The sequence below is a fragment of the Callospermophilus lateralis genome, unplaced genomic scaffold (assembly GCF_048772815.1).
Source record: "Callospermophilus lateralis isolate mCalLat2 unplaced genomic scaffold, mCalLat2.hap1 Scaffold_83, whole genome shotgun sequence".
NCBI lineage: Eukaryota > Metazoa > Chordata > Mammalia > Rodentia > Sciuridae > Callospermophilus > Callospermophilus lateralis.
In genome coordinates this window covers 7,078,274-7,091,447 of record NW_027516368.1, presented here as the reverse complement: position 1 = coordinate 7,091,447, position 13,174 = coordinate 7,078,274, and the positions used below count along the sequence as shown (strand labels likewise).

Here is a 13,174-nt window from a genome sequence, read left to right as displayed (position 1 = left end):
GAGATTCTGGACTTGAGTGTTGGCATCAAAAGAAAAAATACTCACTCTCTGAGAATATTCTAGGGCAGGTGAGAGATCCTGGAGATGACTCAGGCCTAACTCTGCCTCAAGGGCTGAGATTAGATAAAGTCAAGGTTTTTTTCTATCCCCAGAGACCTGATTGATAATTGTTGACAAAAATGGCTGGTTTTCTTGGCCTATATTATTTCTGTACCTGTGGACAGTGAACAGAAAGTAAAAAAAAAAAAGAAAGAAAGAAAGAAAGAAAAATCAATGCATCTCCTTATCCACTACTAGAAAAGTATACCCAAAATATACTGAAAAAGATTTCCTTTTACTTGAAAATCAAAAAAGCCCAGTGGTTGGTATTCTGGGCTGCTATGGCTACCCAGCTATGCCATCATGTCCGAGAACCCTTTCTGTTTTTCATTCTGCATTCTATTCAATACAGCAATCAGGGGAAAGGAAAAAAGGAAAAAGCAAAGACCTAGAGGCCCAGTGGCTTCCACTGATATCTCCTTGGACAGCACACAATCATAGAGACCCCTACCTGCAAAGAATATTGGGGAATACAGTTTGATTTTCACTTTTAGTTTGGGTTTGGTTCTGTTTTTTGGTTGTGGGGACTAAATCTAGGATTGCTTAAGCACTGAACAACCATCCCCAACCCTTTTTATAGTTTAGAGACAGCATCTCTCTAAGATTTTTAGGGCCTCACTACATTGCTTAAGCTGTCCTTAGACTTCTGAGCCTCCTGCCTCAGCCTCTATAGTCACTGGGATTATAGGCATGTGCCACCAGGCCTTCCTGGCTTTTCTTTTTTTACATGTTGCAGTTGGATCCTGGGAGGCCATCCTTACACGTCATTTGAGTTACCTCCCTGCCTGGGTGAGAGGTGCTTAAACAGCCTGTGTTAAAAAGCCTTCCCCACCCTTTCCCAGATCCGAGGGCTTTTTCGTGCTGAGCCGTGCCTGGCAACTGACCTGAAGACCCAATTGCCAGCCCTGAACTTGGGATGCTGCCCCCCTTATCCTTCATTGGATGGGATTTCCCCTTGAATTTATTTTATTTTATTTTATTTTATTGGTTATTCAAAACATTACAAATATTGCAGAATTACATCGGTTACACATCCACATTTTTACATAATACCATAATAGTAACTGTTGTATTCTGCTACCTTTCCTATCCTCTACTATCCTCCCTCCCCTCCCCTACCATCTTCTCTCTCTACCCCATCTACTGTAATTCATTTCTCTCCTTATTTTTTTTCCCATTCCCCTCACAACCTCTTATATGTAATTGTGTATAACAATGAGGGTCTCCTTCCATTTCCATGGAATTTTTCTTTTCTCTCCCTTTCCCTCCCACCTCATGACTCTGTTAAATGTTAATCTTTTCCTCCTGCTCTTCCTTCCTGTTCTGTTCTTAGTTGCTCTCATTATATCAAAGGAGACATTTGGCATTTGTTTTTTAGGGATTGGCTAGCTTCACTTAGCATAATCTGCTCTAATGCCATCCATTTCCCTGCAAATTCCATGATTTTGTCATTTCTTAGTGCTGCGTAGTACTCCATTGTGTATAAATGCCATATTTTTTTTATCCATTCATCTATTGAGGGGCATCAGTGTTGGTTCCACAGTCTAGCTATTGCGAATTGTGCTGCCATGAACATTGATGTGGCAGTATCCCTGTAGTACGCTCTTTTAAGGTCTTCAGGGAATAGTCCGAGAAGGGCAATAGCTGGGTCAAATGGTGGTTCCATTCTCAGCTTTCCCAGGAATCTCCATACTGCTTTCCATATTGCCCGCACCAATTTGCAGTCCCACCAGCAATGAACAAGAGTACGCTTTTCCCCACATCCTTCCCAGCATTTGTTGTTATTTGACTTCATATTGGCTGCCAATCTTACTGAAGTGAGATGGTATCTTAGGGTGGTTTTGATTTGCATTTCTCTGACTGCTAGAGATGGTGAGAATTTTTTCATGTACTTGTTGATTGATTGTATGTCCTCCTCAGAGAAGTGTCTGTTCAGGTCTTTGGTCCATTTGTTGATTGGGTTATTTGTTTTCTTATTGTTTAATTTTTTGAGTTCTTTGTATACTCTGGATATTAGAGCTCTATCTGAAGTGTGAGGAGTAAAAATTTGTTCCCATGATGTAGGCTCCCTGTTTACCTCTCTTATTGTTTCTCTTGCTGAGAAAAAACTTTTTAGTTTAAGTAAGTCCCATTTGTTGATTCTTGTTATTAACTCTTGTGCTATGGGTGTCCTATTAAGAAATTTGGAGCCCGACCCCACAATATGTAGATCGGAGCCAACCTTTTCTTCCATCAGACGCATAGTCTCTGATTTGATATCAAGGTCCTTGATCCATTTTGAGTTAACTTTTGTGCATGGCGAGAGGAGGGGATTCAGTTTCATTTTGTTGCATATGGATTTCCAGTTTTCCCAGCACCATTTGTTGAAGATGCTATCCTTCCTCCATTGCATGCTTTTAGTCCCTTTATCGAATATAAGCTAGTTGTAATTTTGTGGATTGGTTTCTGTGTCCTCTATTTTATACCATTGGTCCACCCGCCTGTTTTGGTACCAGTACCATACTGTTTTTGTTACAATTGCTTTGTAGTACAGTTTGAAATCTGGTATCGCTACACCTCCTGATTCACATTTCCTGCTTAGAATTGCTTTTGCTATTCTGGGTCTTTTATTTTTCCATGTGAATTTCATGATTGTTTTATCTATTTGTACAAGAAATGCTTTTGGGATTTTGATTGGCATTGCATTGAACCTATAGAGAACTTTTGGTAATATCGCCATTTTGATGATGTTAGTTCTGCCTATCCATGAACAGGGTATATTTTTCCATCTTCTAAGATCTTCTTCTATTTCTCTCTTTAGGGTTCTGTAGTTTTCATTGTATAAATCTTTCACCTCTTTTGTTAGGTTGATTCTCAAGTATTTTATTTTTTTTGAGGATATTGTGAATGGGGTTGTTTTCCTCATTTCCAGTTCAGAAGATTTTTCGCTGATACACAGGAATGCCTTTGATTTATGCGTGTTGATTTTATATCCTGCCACTTTGCTGAATTCATTTATTAGCTCTAGTAGTTTCTTTGTAGACCCTTTTGTGTCTTCTAGGTATAGGATCATATCATCTGCAAACAATGATAATTTAAGTTCTTCTTTTCCTATCTTAATGCCTTTAATTATTTTTTGTCTGTCTAATTGCTCTGGCCAGTATTTTGAGAACTATATTGAATAGAAGTGGTGAGAGAGGGCATCCCTGTCTTGTTCCAGATTTTAGAGGGAATGCCTTCAGTTTTGTTTTTCCATTTAGAATGATGCTAGCCTGAGGCTTAGCATATATAGCTTTTACAATTTTGAGGTAAGTTCCTGTTATCCCTAGTTTTTCTAATGTTTTGAACATAAAGGGATGATGTACTTTGTTGAATGCTTTTTCTGCGTCCATCGAGATGATCATATGGTTCTTATCTTTAAGTCTATTGATGTGGTGAATAACGTTTATTGATTTCTGTATATTGAACCGGCCTTGCATCCCAGTGATGAATCCTACTTGATCATGGTGCACGATCTTTTTGATATGTTTTTGTATACGATTTGCTAGAAATTTATTGAGGATTTTTGCATCTAAATTAATTAGGGATATTGGTCTGTAGTTTTCTTTCTTTGAGGTGTCCTTCTCTGGTTTGGGAATCAGGGTGATATTAGCTTCATAGAATGAATTTGGAAGTTCTCCCTCTTTTTCTATCTCCTGAAATAGATTATGGAGTATTGGTATTAGTTCTTCTTTAAAGTTCTTGTAAAACTCCACTGTATATCCATCTGGTCCTGGGCTTTTCTTGGTTGGTAGTCTTTTGATGGCTTCTTCTATTTCCTGACTTGATATTGGTCTGTTTAGGTTGTTTATATCTTCATGACTCAATCTGGGTAGTTCATATGTCTCAAGGAATTTATCGATGCCTTCACTATCTTCTATTTTATTAGAGTATAGGGTTTCAAAATAATTTCTAATTATCTTCTGTATTTCTGAATTGTCTGTTGTGATGTTGCCTTTTTCATCCCGTAAGCTAGTAATTTGGGTTCTCTCTCTTCTTCTCTTTGTTAGTGTGGCTAGTGGTCTATCAATCTTATTTATTTTTTCAAAGAACCAACTTTTAGTTTTGTCAATTTTTTCGATTGTTTCTTTTGTTTCAATTTCATTGATTTCAGCTCTAATTTTAATTATTTCTTGCCGTCTACTGTATTTGCTGCTGATTTGTTCTTCTTTTTCTAAGACTTCGAGGTGTAGTATGAGGTCATCTATTTGTTGGCTTTTACTTCTTTTAAGGAATGAACTCCATAAAATGAATTTTCCTCTTAGTACTGCTTTCATAGTGTCCCAAAGATTTCGATATGTTGTGTCTGAGTTTTCGCTTACCTCTAAGAATTTTTTAATTTCCTCTTTGATGTCTTCTGTAACCTTTTTTCATTCAGTAGCATATTGTTTAATCTCCATGTGATGTAGGGTTTTTCCTTTCTCATTTTATTATTGATTTACAATTTCATTCCATTATGATCAGATAAAATGCATGATAGTATCTCAACTCCTTTGTAATTGCTAAGATTTGCCCTGTGACATAATATATGGTCTATTTTTGAGAAGGATCCATGTGCTGCTGAGAAGAAAGTGTATCCGCTTGATGTTGGGTGGTATATTCTGTATATATCAATTAAGTCTAAGTTATTAATTGTATTATTGAGCTCTATGGTTTCTTTATTCAACTTTTGTTTGGAAGATCTGTCCATTGGTGAAAGAGGTGTGTTAAAATCTCCCATGATTATTGTGTTGTGGTCTATTAGACTCTTGAACTTGAGAAGAGTTTGTTTGATGAATGTAGCTGCACCATTGTTTGGGGCATATACATTAATGATCGTCAAGTCTTGTTGGTGTATGGTTCCCTTGAGCAGTATGTAATGTCCTTGTTTATCCCTTTTGATTAACTTTGGCTTGAAGTCTATTTTATTTGATACAAGTATGGACACCCCTGCTTGCTTCTGGGGTCCGTATGAGTGATATGATTTTTCCCAACCTTTCACCTTCAGTCTGTTTATGTCTTTTCCTATCAGATGAGTCTCCTGTAGGCAGCGTATTGTTGGATCTTTTTTTTTTAATCCATTCTACTAGCCTATGTCTTTTGATTGGTGCATTTAAGCCATTAACATTTAGGGTTACTATTGAAATATGGTTTGTATTTCCAGCCATATTTGGTTATGTACGATACTTAACATGATTTGTTTTTCCTCTATGCTTAGTTTTTCCTTTACTGTATTACCTCCCACTGTTGGTTTTCATTGTTGTTTTTCATTTCCTCTTCCTGTAATGTTTTGCCAAGGATGTTTTGAAGAGTTGGTTTTCTAGCTGCAAATTCTTTTAACTTTTGTTTATCGTGGAAGATTTTTATTTCATCTTCAATCCTGAAGCTTAATTTCTCTGGATACATGATTCTTGGTTGGAACCCTTTTTCTTTCAGTGTTTGAAATATGTTGTTCCAGGATCTTCTAGCTTTCAGAGTCTGTGTTGAAAGATCAGCAGTTATCCTGATTGGTTTACCCCTAAATGTAATCTGCTTCCTCTCTCTTGTGGCTTTTAAGATTCTCTCCTTATTCTATATGTTGGGCATCTACATTATTATGTGTCTTGGTGTGGATCTCTTATGATTTTGTATATTCGGTGTCCTGTAGGCTTCTAGTATTTGGATTTATTTTTCATTCTTTAAGTCTGGGAATTTTTCTAGTATTATTTCATTGAATAGATTGCTCATTCCCTTGGTTTGGACCTCTGTACCCTCTTGTATCCCAATAACTTTTAGGTTTGGTTTCTTGATGTTATCCCATAATTCTTGGATGTTCTGCTCATGAATTCTTAACATTCTTGCTGAGCTGTCTATGTTCTTTTCAAGTTGAAAAACTTTGTCTTCGTTGTCTGAAGTTCTATCTTCCAAGTGTTCTACTCTGCTGGTAATACTCTCATTTGAGTTTTTAATTTGGTTTATTGTTTCCTGCATTTCTAGGATTTCTGTTTGTTTGTTTTTTATATCCTCTATCTCCCTATACAGTTGATCTTTTGCTTCTTGGATTTGTTTATGTAATTCATTGTCAAAGTGATTTTTCATTGTCTGAATTTGATGAATAATGTCTTCCTTGAAACTCCAGATCACCTGAAGCATGTATATCCTGAACTCTTTGTCTGACATTCCATCAGCTGCAGATATTACCTCATCTAATGTTGAATTGACCTGTATTGTTTGTGGTCCTTTCTTTCCTTGTCTTTTCATACTGCTCATGATTCTTTCTAGCTTTGTGAAACTGTTGTGCAAATGTTTTTCCCCTTATATATTTGTATTGTTCTTGTATAGCTCCAAAATCCCTCTTTTGCGGAGAAAGACAATGTTAACAGATCCCAATATCAACAGTACATTATCTAAGCACAAGTTTTCATTATTAATACATTTATAGTTAGATTCTAAGACTATAGATATTGGTTTTAATTATTACTTAAAAATATATTCCTTGGTTTCATGAAAGGCGTACCATATCTGGTGGCATATAGAAAACTTAATTTCAGAAGAAGGATGTTATACTTAGAGGGAAAGGAGTGAGGGTATGAGGTTAAACTAACTTGGCACCTTTGGAGAACTCTAACCACTAGACTGGTAATTTATGGAAGAATGTATAGACTCAACCTCCTATTTAGATAGTAACCCTATGTATAGATAGCAAAAGTTAGGAGGTTGAAAGTGGGATAGAGAGAATACGAATTAAAAAAAAAGAAAAAAAATAACAAGGAAGAAAAGAGAAATGATAGAAAGGGAAGTAAGATAGAAATAAAGAAAAAAATGGGGGGGAGGTGGGGTATATGCAAATTCCTCTATATTATATTACTTTGGTAATTCAGTTGTTCATGCACAGTTCTTGGTTTCACATATGCTGAAGTTGTGGAAGAGAGAGAAGAAAAGAGAAAGAGAGAGGGGAAAAAAAGACTCTCAGAACACTGTTTTCCTTGCTTCCAGTAGGTGGCGTTGTCTATTCCTAGCTTGAGCCTCTGTATTCAGGGTGGTGGGTATAGCCAGTGTGAAAGGAAATGAGCTTCCACCTTTATCTTCCCTACTCTAGTCTCTGAGGTTGAAACCAGGTGCCTGTACAGTTTTTGTTTTGCGTTGATAGCTACAACCCCCAAAAACTTGTGGAAAATATTTTGAGTTATCGCGGCTAAGGGTTGGGGAGTTGAAAACCGGGTACGTGGATCAGCCGCAGAACCGTGCTGGTAGCCACACCCCCTTTGATGGATTTTAAGGGTTGATGGGCTTCCTCCAGACTAGCACTCGGGGTGGGGCCGGACTTCCGCTCCTGGCGTCTTCCTCCTCCGGTGTGGCTGGGCGCCTGACATCTTCCTGCTCCGGTGTCCCCTTGAATTTTTTGTTCCCCAATAAAAGTTCACTCCCTGGCATGCTCTCCCTCTCTAGCTAGTCTCTTCTGTAAAGCTCGCCACCACATTTGGTGGCTGGAGGCGGGAACTAGGAGAAGCTGACTTGGAGCTGTGCTAAAGGTAATGAGAGTCTCTTTAATTTAAAACTCACTAGCAATTTCTTATGCACCAAATCTTCTCTCATGAAGCTCACGCTGGTCACGTGGCAGTGGAACCCAGAGCCAGTCACATGGGAAACACTCGTTTTACTACTGAACTGAACTTTCAGCCCTAAACCTGTCATTTTGAATTATTAGAAACCCATTTTATAAAATATAAGGTCACAGTGAAATGAATTAGTGAGACCTGAACCTGGATCTTAACAACCAGTTGTGCTCAGGTGACTTAGTGCAGGCTCAGTGCATAGTCACACGGTGGCATGAAAGAATGGGCATCAAGTGAGAAATGGGTCCTCATGGGCTGTTAAAGGAGAAATGCTGGATAGGTGACCAGGCTGAGATATTGTTCTTTCATATGTGTTAGGGTCGTCATCCCATATAGAGAAGGGGTAGAGGGTGAGTGCATTTGGGTGGTTACCCACTGAGATACATCACCAGTTTTTAAAATATTTTTTCTTTGTTGATAGATCTTTATTTTGTTTATTTATATGTGGTTCTGAGAATCAAACCCAGTGCCTCACACGTGCCATGCAATTCAATTGTGCTACCACTGTGTGAACCACAGGCCCAGCCTCATCTCTAACACCTTTTATTTATTTATTTGATTTGGCCCTTCTGGGATTGAACTCTTGGATACTCCACCACTGAGCAATATTACCAGCCTTATTTTGTATTTTATTTAGAGTCTCACTACTTTTCTTAGTTCATCACCATTGTTGAGACTGACTTTGGACTCTTGATCCTTCTGCCTCAGCCTCTTGAGCTACTGGGATTACAGGTGTGTGCCACTGTGTGTGAGTCCCCTTTTCTTTCTTTCTTTTTTTTCATTATTTTGATAAAGGGTTAAATTGTTTCTCAGGAACTCACTAAGTTAATGAGGCTGCCTTTGAACTCTCAATACTCCTGCCTCAGCCTTCACATCCACTGGAATGAAAGGCCTGTGCCACTGAGCCAACTATAATACAATTTTTAAAGTTATTTATTCTTTGGTAACATGGATCTATTTAAACTTACAATCAAAAAACATATATATAATATATTCACTTATTATAAATAATTTTTTAAGAATTAGCATATGCCATTTTTATAAAAATAGATGTCACAAAAATTACTCCCATTGACCAAATGTGACCCATAAAATCTTGAACACATGGATATTTGATTTATATATTTTTATTCTTTTTACAGATTTATTATTATAGACAAGTTCAAAACACTAAATGAGTGAATGCAAAGAATTATGCCAATTTCCCAAAATATTAATTGAGGATAATATTTTTTCCTAGTTATGACACTTATTTTCCCACAAATACTGCATGTGGCATTTATGTGTTAAACCTAAAAAGTTGATTACACAGAAACTGAAATGAAAATGCTTCCCAGATTTATGATAAGAATGAGAAAGATATTGATTGTGTGTAAGGAGTGCCAAAATCAGTTAAGACCAGAAAGTAACTCTTAGGTTTTATGGCACAATAAGGTGATTACATTCTATAATAACTTCTTAAACAAATCAAAATAGCCAGAAATTTGCAGGTTTCAAACAAAGAATAATAATTTTAATTAGATGAAAATTACCCTGATCTGATAATTACACACTATATACACATGTTGAGTTAAAATAATGGGTCTCATATCCAAGTACAAATAGTAGATTCCAGTTAAAAATTAAAATAAACAGAAATCAACTCTTTGATGTTTTAACCAAATATCTACATCATCTCAGATTTTAAAATCGTATCCTGTGTTCATTAATGTTTTACTATTTTGGTTTTTCTTACTATCCTGTCTTTTATATCTAAAAGGTCTAAAGAGTCATGGAACGATTTAGCCTCATTCACATAGTTTTCTGATGACTGCTATTTTTTTTCAAAACTTGTTTACACTTTATTTTCTTATTTTTTATATGGTGTTGAGGATTGAACACAGTTTCTCACATGTGCTGGGCAAACACTACACCACTGAACCACAATCTTAGCCCTGATGCCTGGTATTTTTTAATTTGTGGCTTGAAACAATTTAAAGTACATACCTACTATTTCAGACACTTGACTTAAAACACAACATGCCTTGTATAGAAAATATTCTATCAGATTAACATCAAATTTTCTGTATCAATTTTATGTGTGGTTTTTTACTGAAGAAATACATTGCTTCCTTCAAGCAGATGAATATTGGGATTTTATGGAAGTTCATCTTTTAGGCTTGGGCCAATTCTTGTTCTTTAATTAATAACCTTACAATAAAATGACTTTGAGTCTATCTGAACTGTGACTTTAATTACCACCTTTATTACCAGATGATTGAGGAGAAGACAATAATAATAAATTTCTACTGATATTCAATAGCTGGAATTTGGTCACGTAAGATATTTTTTCTGGTCATAATAATAACATGTATGCAAGGTGGACAGCTACATTGGGGATTCAAAGACAGGCCTAAAATACTGCAAAAGAGCTTTCTACACATATTGCTATAATATTTTAACATTATGAAAACAATTTGAAGCAAAACCATATGTAGCCATTATTAAAAGAAAAGATTTAAATCTATTAAATCACATATATGAGGAACTGCATAATTAAAACATAATGGCCAGCATTTCTACTGAGAACTTTTTATTTCAGAAACCCATCCATATTTGATACTTGTTGTTGTTTCATACACAACAGCTCTAGAATATATGTAATGTGGCTCCTTATATGTCATACAGAATGATCAGATTTAGCATAAAGGTAACACTTTAACTCAATAATAGATTATAAACTCAAATTTAAAAAATCACAAGAGGGCATGATTTTCAGTATCATATTAGATAATTTATTAAAGGCATTAGTTCTTGTAATAAATGTTTTTCAAAAGACAGCACTAAAAAATAAATCTATGTGCACACCTACTACATTAAGATGCATTTTTGAGAAGGTTGCGATTCTTTACTTTTGTGCAATTCTTCCATTTCAATTCACTGAAAATTATAGAGTTTTCAATATGTTCCTACTGCTTAATCAAGAAGAGAAAGATGGAATCAAAGTAACACACTACCACATAAAACCTCAATATGAGATTATATCAAGAACTATTTTGATAATATATGGTAATTCTGAATCTATAAGAAAGCCTATGTATAGTGGGAGCACAAATACCATTACATAATTCAGACATAATTTGGTAATAATATTGGAATGGCACCTGGAGGATATTAGAGGGACTTGATAACTGAAGTGAGAAAAATGTGTTTTGGATGAATCCACATACATCCCAGGTAAGAGGATAGGCTGAGATTGATGAAGATGACACTATTTGAAACAAAGGCTTCTGCTTCATTTTCTCATAAGATATATACTATAATGTAAAGAATATTTATTATAGAATTTTCTTATGAATTAGAAATAGTCCAAATATTCTTTAATAATTCTGTTTTTATATCTGTAAAATAATGTAGTATGCAGTCATTTTTTAAATGAAGAGAGATTTGTAGTGTATGTATATTTTCAAATATAAAGCATATTTAAAACACTTAGTAGCTTTGGGCAAAGCTGCCAGTTGACGCCACCCTGCAGGCTGTGGGGCCACTGCTTGCCCAGCCCCACTTGCCCATGCTTGCCACTCTCCCACCATGCCTGGCTTGGAAAACAAGTTCCTGGAAAAGCCCAAGCAGCAGCTACTGTGCCTGCTGTGCAGGTAACCCTTGTGCGATCCCATGCAGGTTTCTACATGTGGCCACCACTTATGCAACACCTGCCTGCAGGAGTTCCTCAATGAAGAATTCTTCAAATGTCCTGAGGACCAAGTTCCCCTGGACTATTCCAAGATATACCCAGACGCAGAGCTGGAGGTCCAGGTGCTAGGCCTGCCTATCCACAGCATCCACAGTGAGGAGGGCTGCCACTGGAGTGGGCCACTTCATCATTGACAGAGACACCTGAGTACCTGCAGCTTCAATGTAGTTCCCCGGCCCAATTGCTGTTCTGCCAAGCTGAGTCGCCGTCATCTGCCTGCACACTTGCAACACAACTATCCCAAGGGGCACCTCAAGTGAGAGTTCTGTGGCTGTGACTTTAGTTGGGAAGTCTATGATAGTCATGAGGGTATGTACCCCCAAGAGAGTGTGTACTGTGAGAACTAGTGTGGTGCCCACATGATGTGGTGACTACTGGCCCAGCATGCCACTTCTGAGTGCCCCAAGAGCACCCAGCCTTGTACCTACTGCACAAAGGAATTTGTCTTTGACACCATTCAGAGTCACCAGTACCAGTGCCCAGGGCTGCCTATGCCCTGCCCTAACCAGTGTGGCATGGGCACTGTGGCTCCGGAGGATATGCCAAATCATCTGAGGGACAGCAGTAGCACTGTCTTGGTACTATGCCCATCCAAAGACTCTGGTTGCTAGCACAGGGTGAGATGCCCCTTCTTCAAGTCAACCCCTCCTTAGCCCGTGAAGTCCTAGATGAAGGCTAGGTTTTCTGGCAGTTTAGTTCTTTGAGGTCCTTCCCTCTGCTGTTCAGCTGCAGATTCTTCCTAGCACCCTGTCTTCCTCATGCAGAATTGGGCACCTGCTACCTCTGAGACTTCCTCTTTTTGTAACAGTCCTCCCTTCCCTCCTTGCCTGGGGCTTTGTCAAAAGTGCCATAAGCTGGCAATGGTGTGGAATGTCTAGGAGAGTGTGAAGCCACATCTAGCTATGATGTGTGCCCTAGTGAGTCGGCAGTGGCAGGAATCACAGAACCTGCATCGAGAACTGGAGGAACTATCAGTAGGCAGTGATGGTGTGCTCATCTGGATGAAAGGCAAATATGGGCAGAGGCTACAAGAGGCCAAAGCCAAGCCTATCCTTGAGTGCTTCAGTCCAGCTTTCTATACATGCAAGTATCTTTACAAGCTACAGGTGTCTGCATTCCTCAATTTTAATGGCAATGATGAGGGCACACACCTCTCTCTGTACATTTGTGTTCTACCAGGCATCTTTGACAATCTCCTTGAGTGGCCCTTTGCCCATCGTGTCACTTTCTCCCTGCTAGATCAGAGCTACACAGGACTTGATAAGCCACAGCATGTCATTTGGACTTTCCACCCTGACCCAAACTGGAAAAATTTCCAAAAGCCAGTCACTTGGCAAGGCTCCTTGGATGAGAGTTATCTGGGCTTTGGATACCCCAAGTTCATCTCCCACTAGGATATCTGAAAGGGAAACTATGTGCGACGTGATACAATCTTCATCCGTGCCTCTGTTGAACTGACCCAAAAGATCCTCAGCTGAGTGCAGGACTGGCAGACTCAAGGAGAGAAGGGCGTATGGATGGGACATGATTTATCAAGCACTGGTTAAACCTGGAGAGGGAGCTGGACCCCCTTTCAACTGCTTATGCTGCCTGGGTTGCTACCCTCTTCACCCCCTACCACTACCACCCTCAGGTGCCTCCAATTGGTGCTTCAGCCCTGGCCCCTTCGGGGAGAAGGTCTTTGGGTTATCAAGGGATAGAAACAAATGATCCCAGGGCCTGTCTACCCTCCTGGGCAAGGCAGGTATGC

General features: G+C 38.2%; 1 pseudogene; it reads left to right on the top strand.

Annotated features, from left to right (window-relative positions):
- The first annotated feature begins 11,261 nt into the window (after positions 1–11,261).
- LOC143387647 (TNF receptor-associated factor 4-like) lies at positions 11,262–12,902 on the top strand (annotated as a pseudogene).
- Positions 12,903–13,174: the final 272 nt, after the last annotated feature.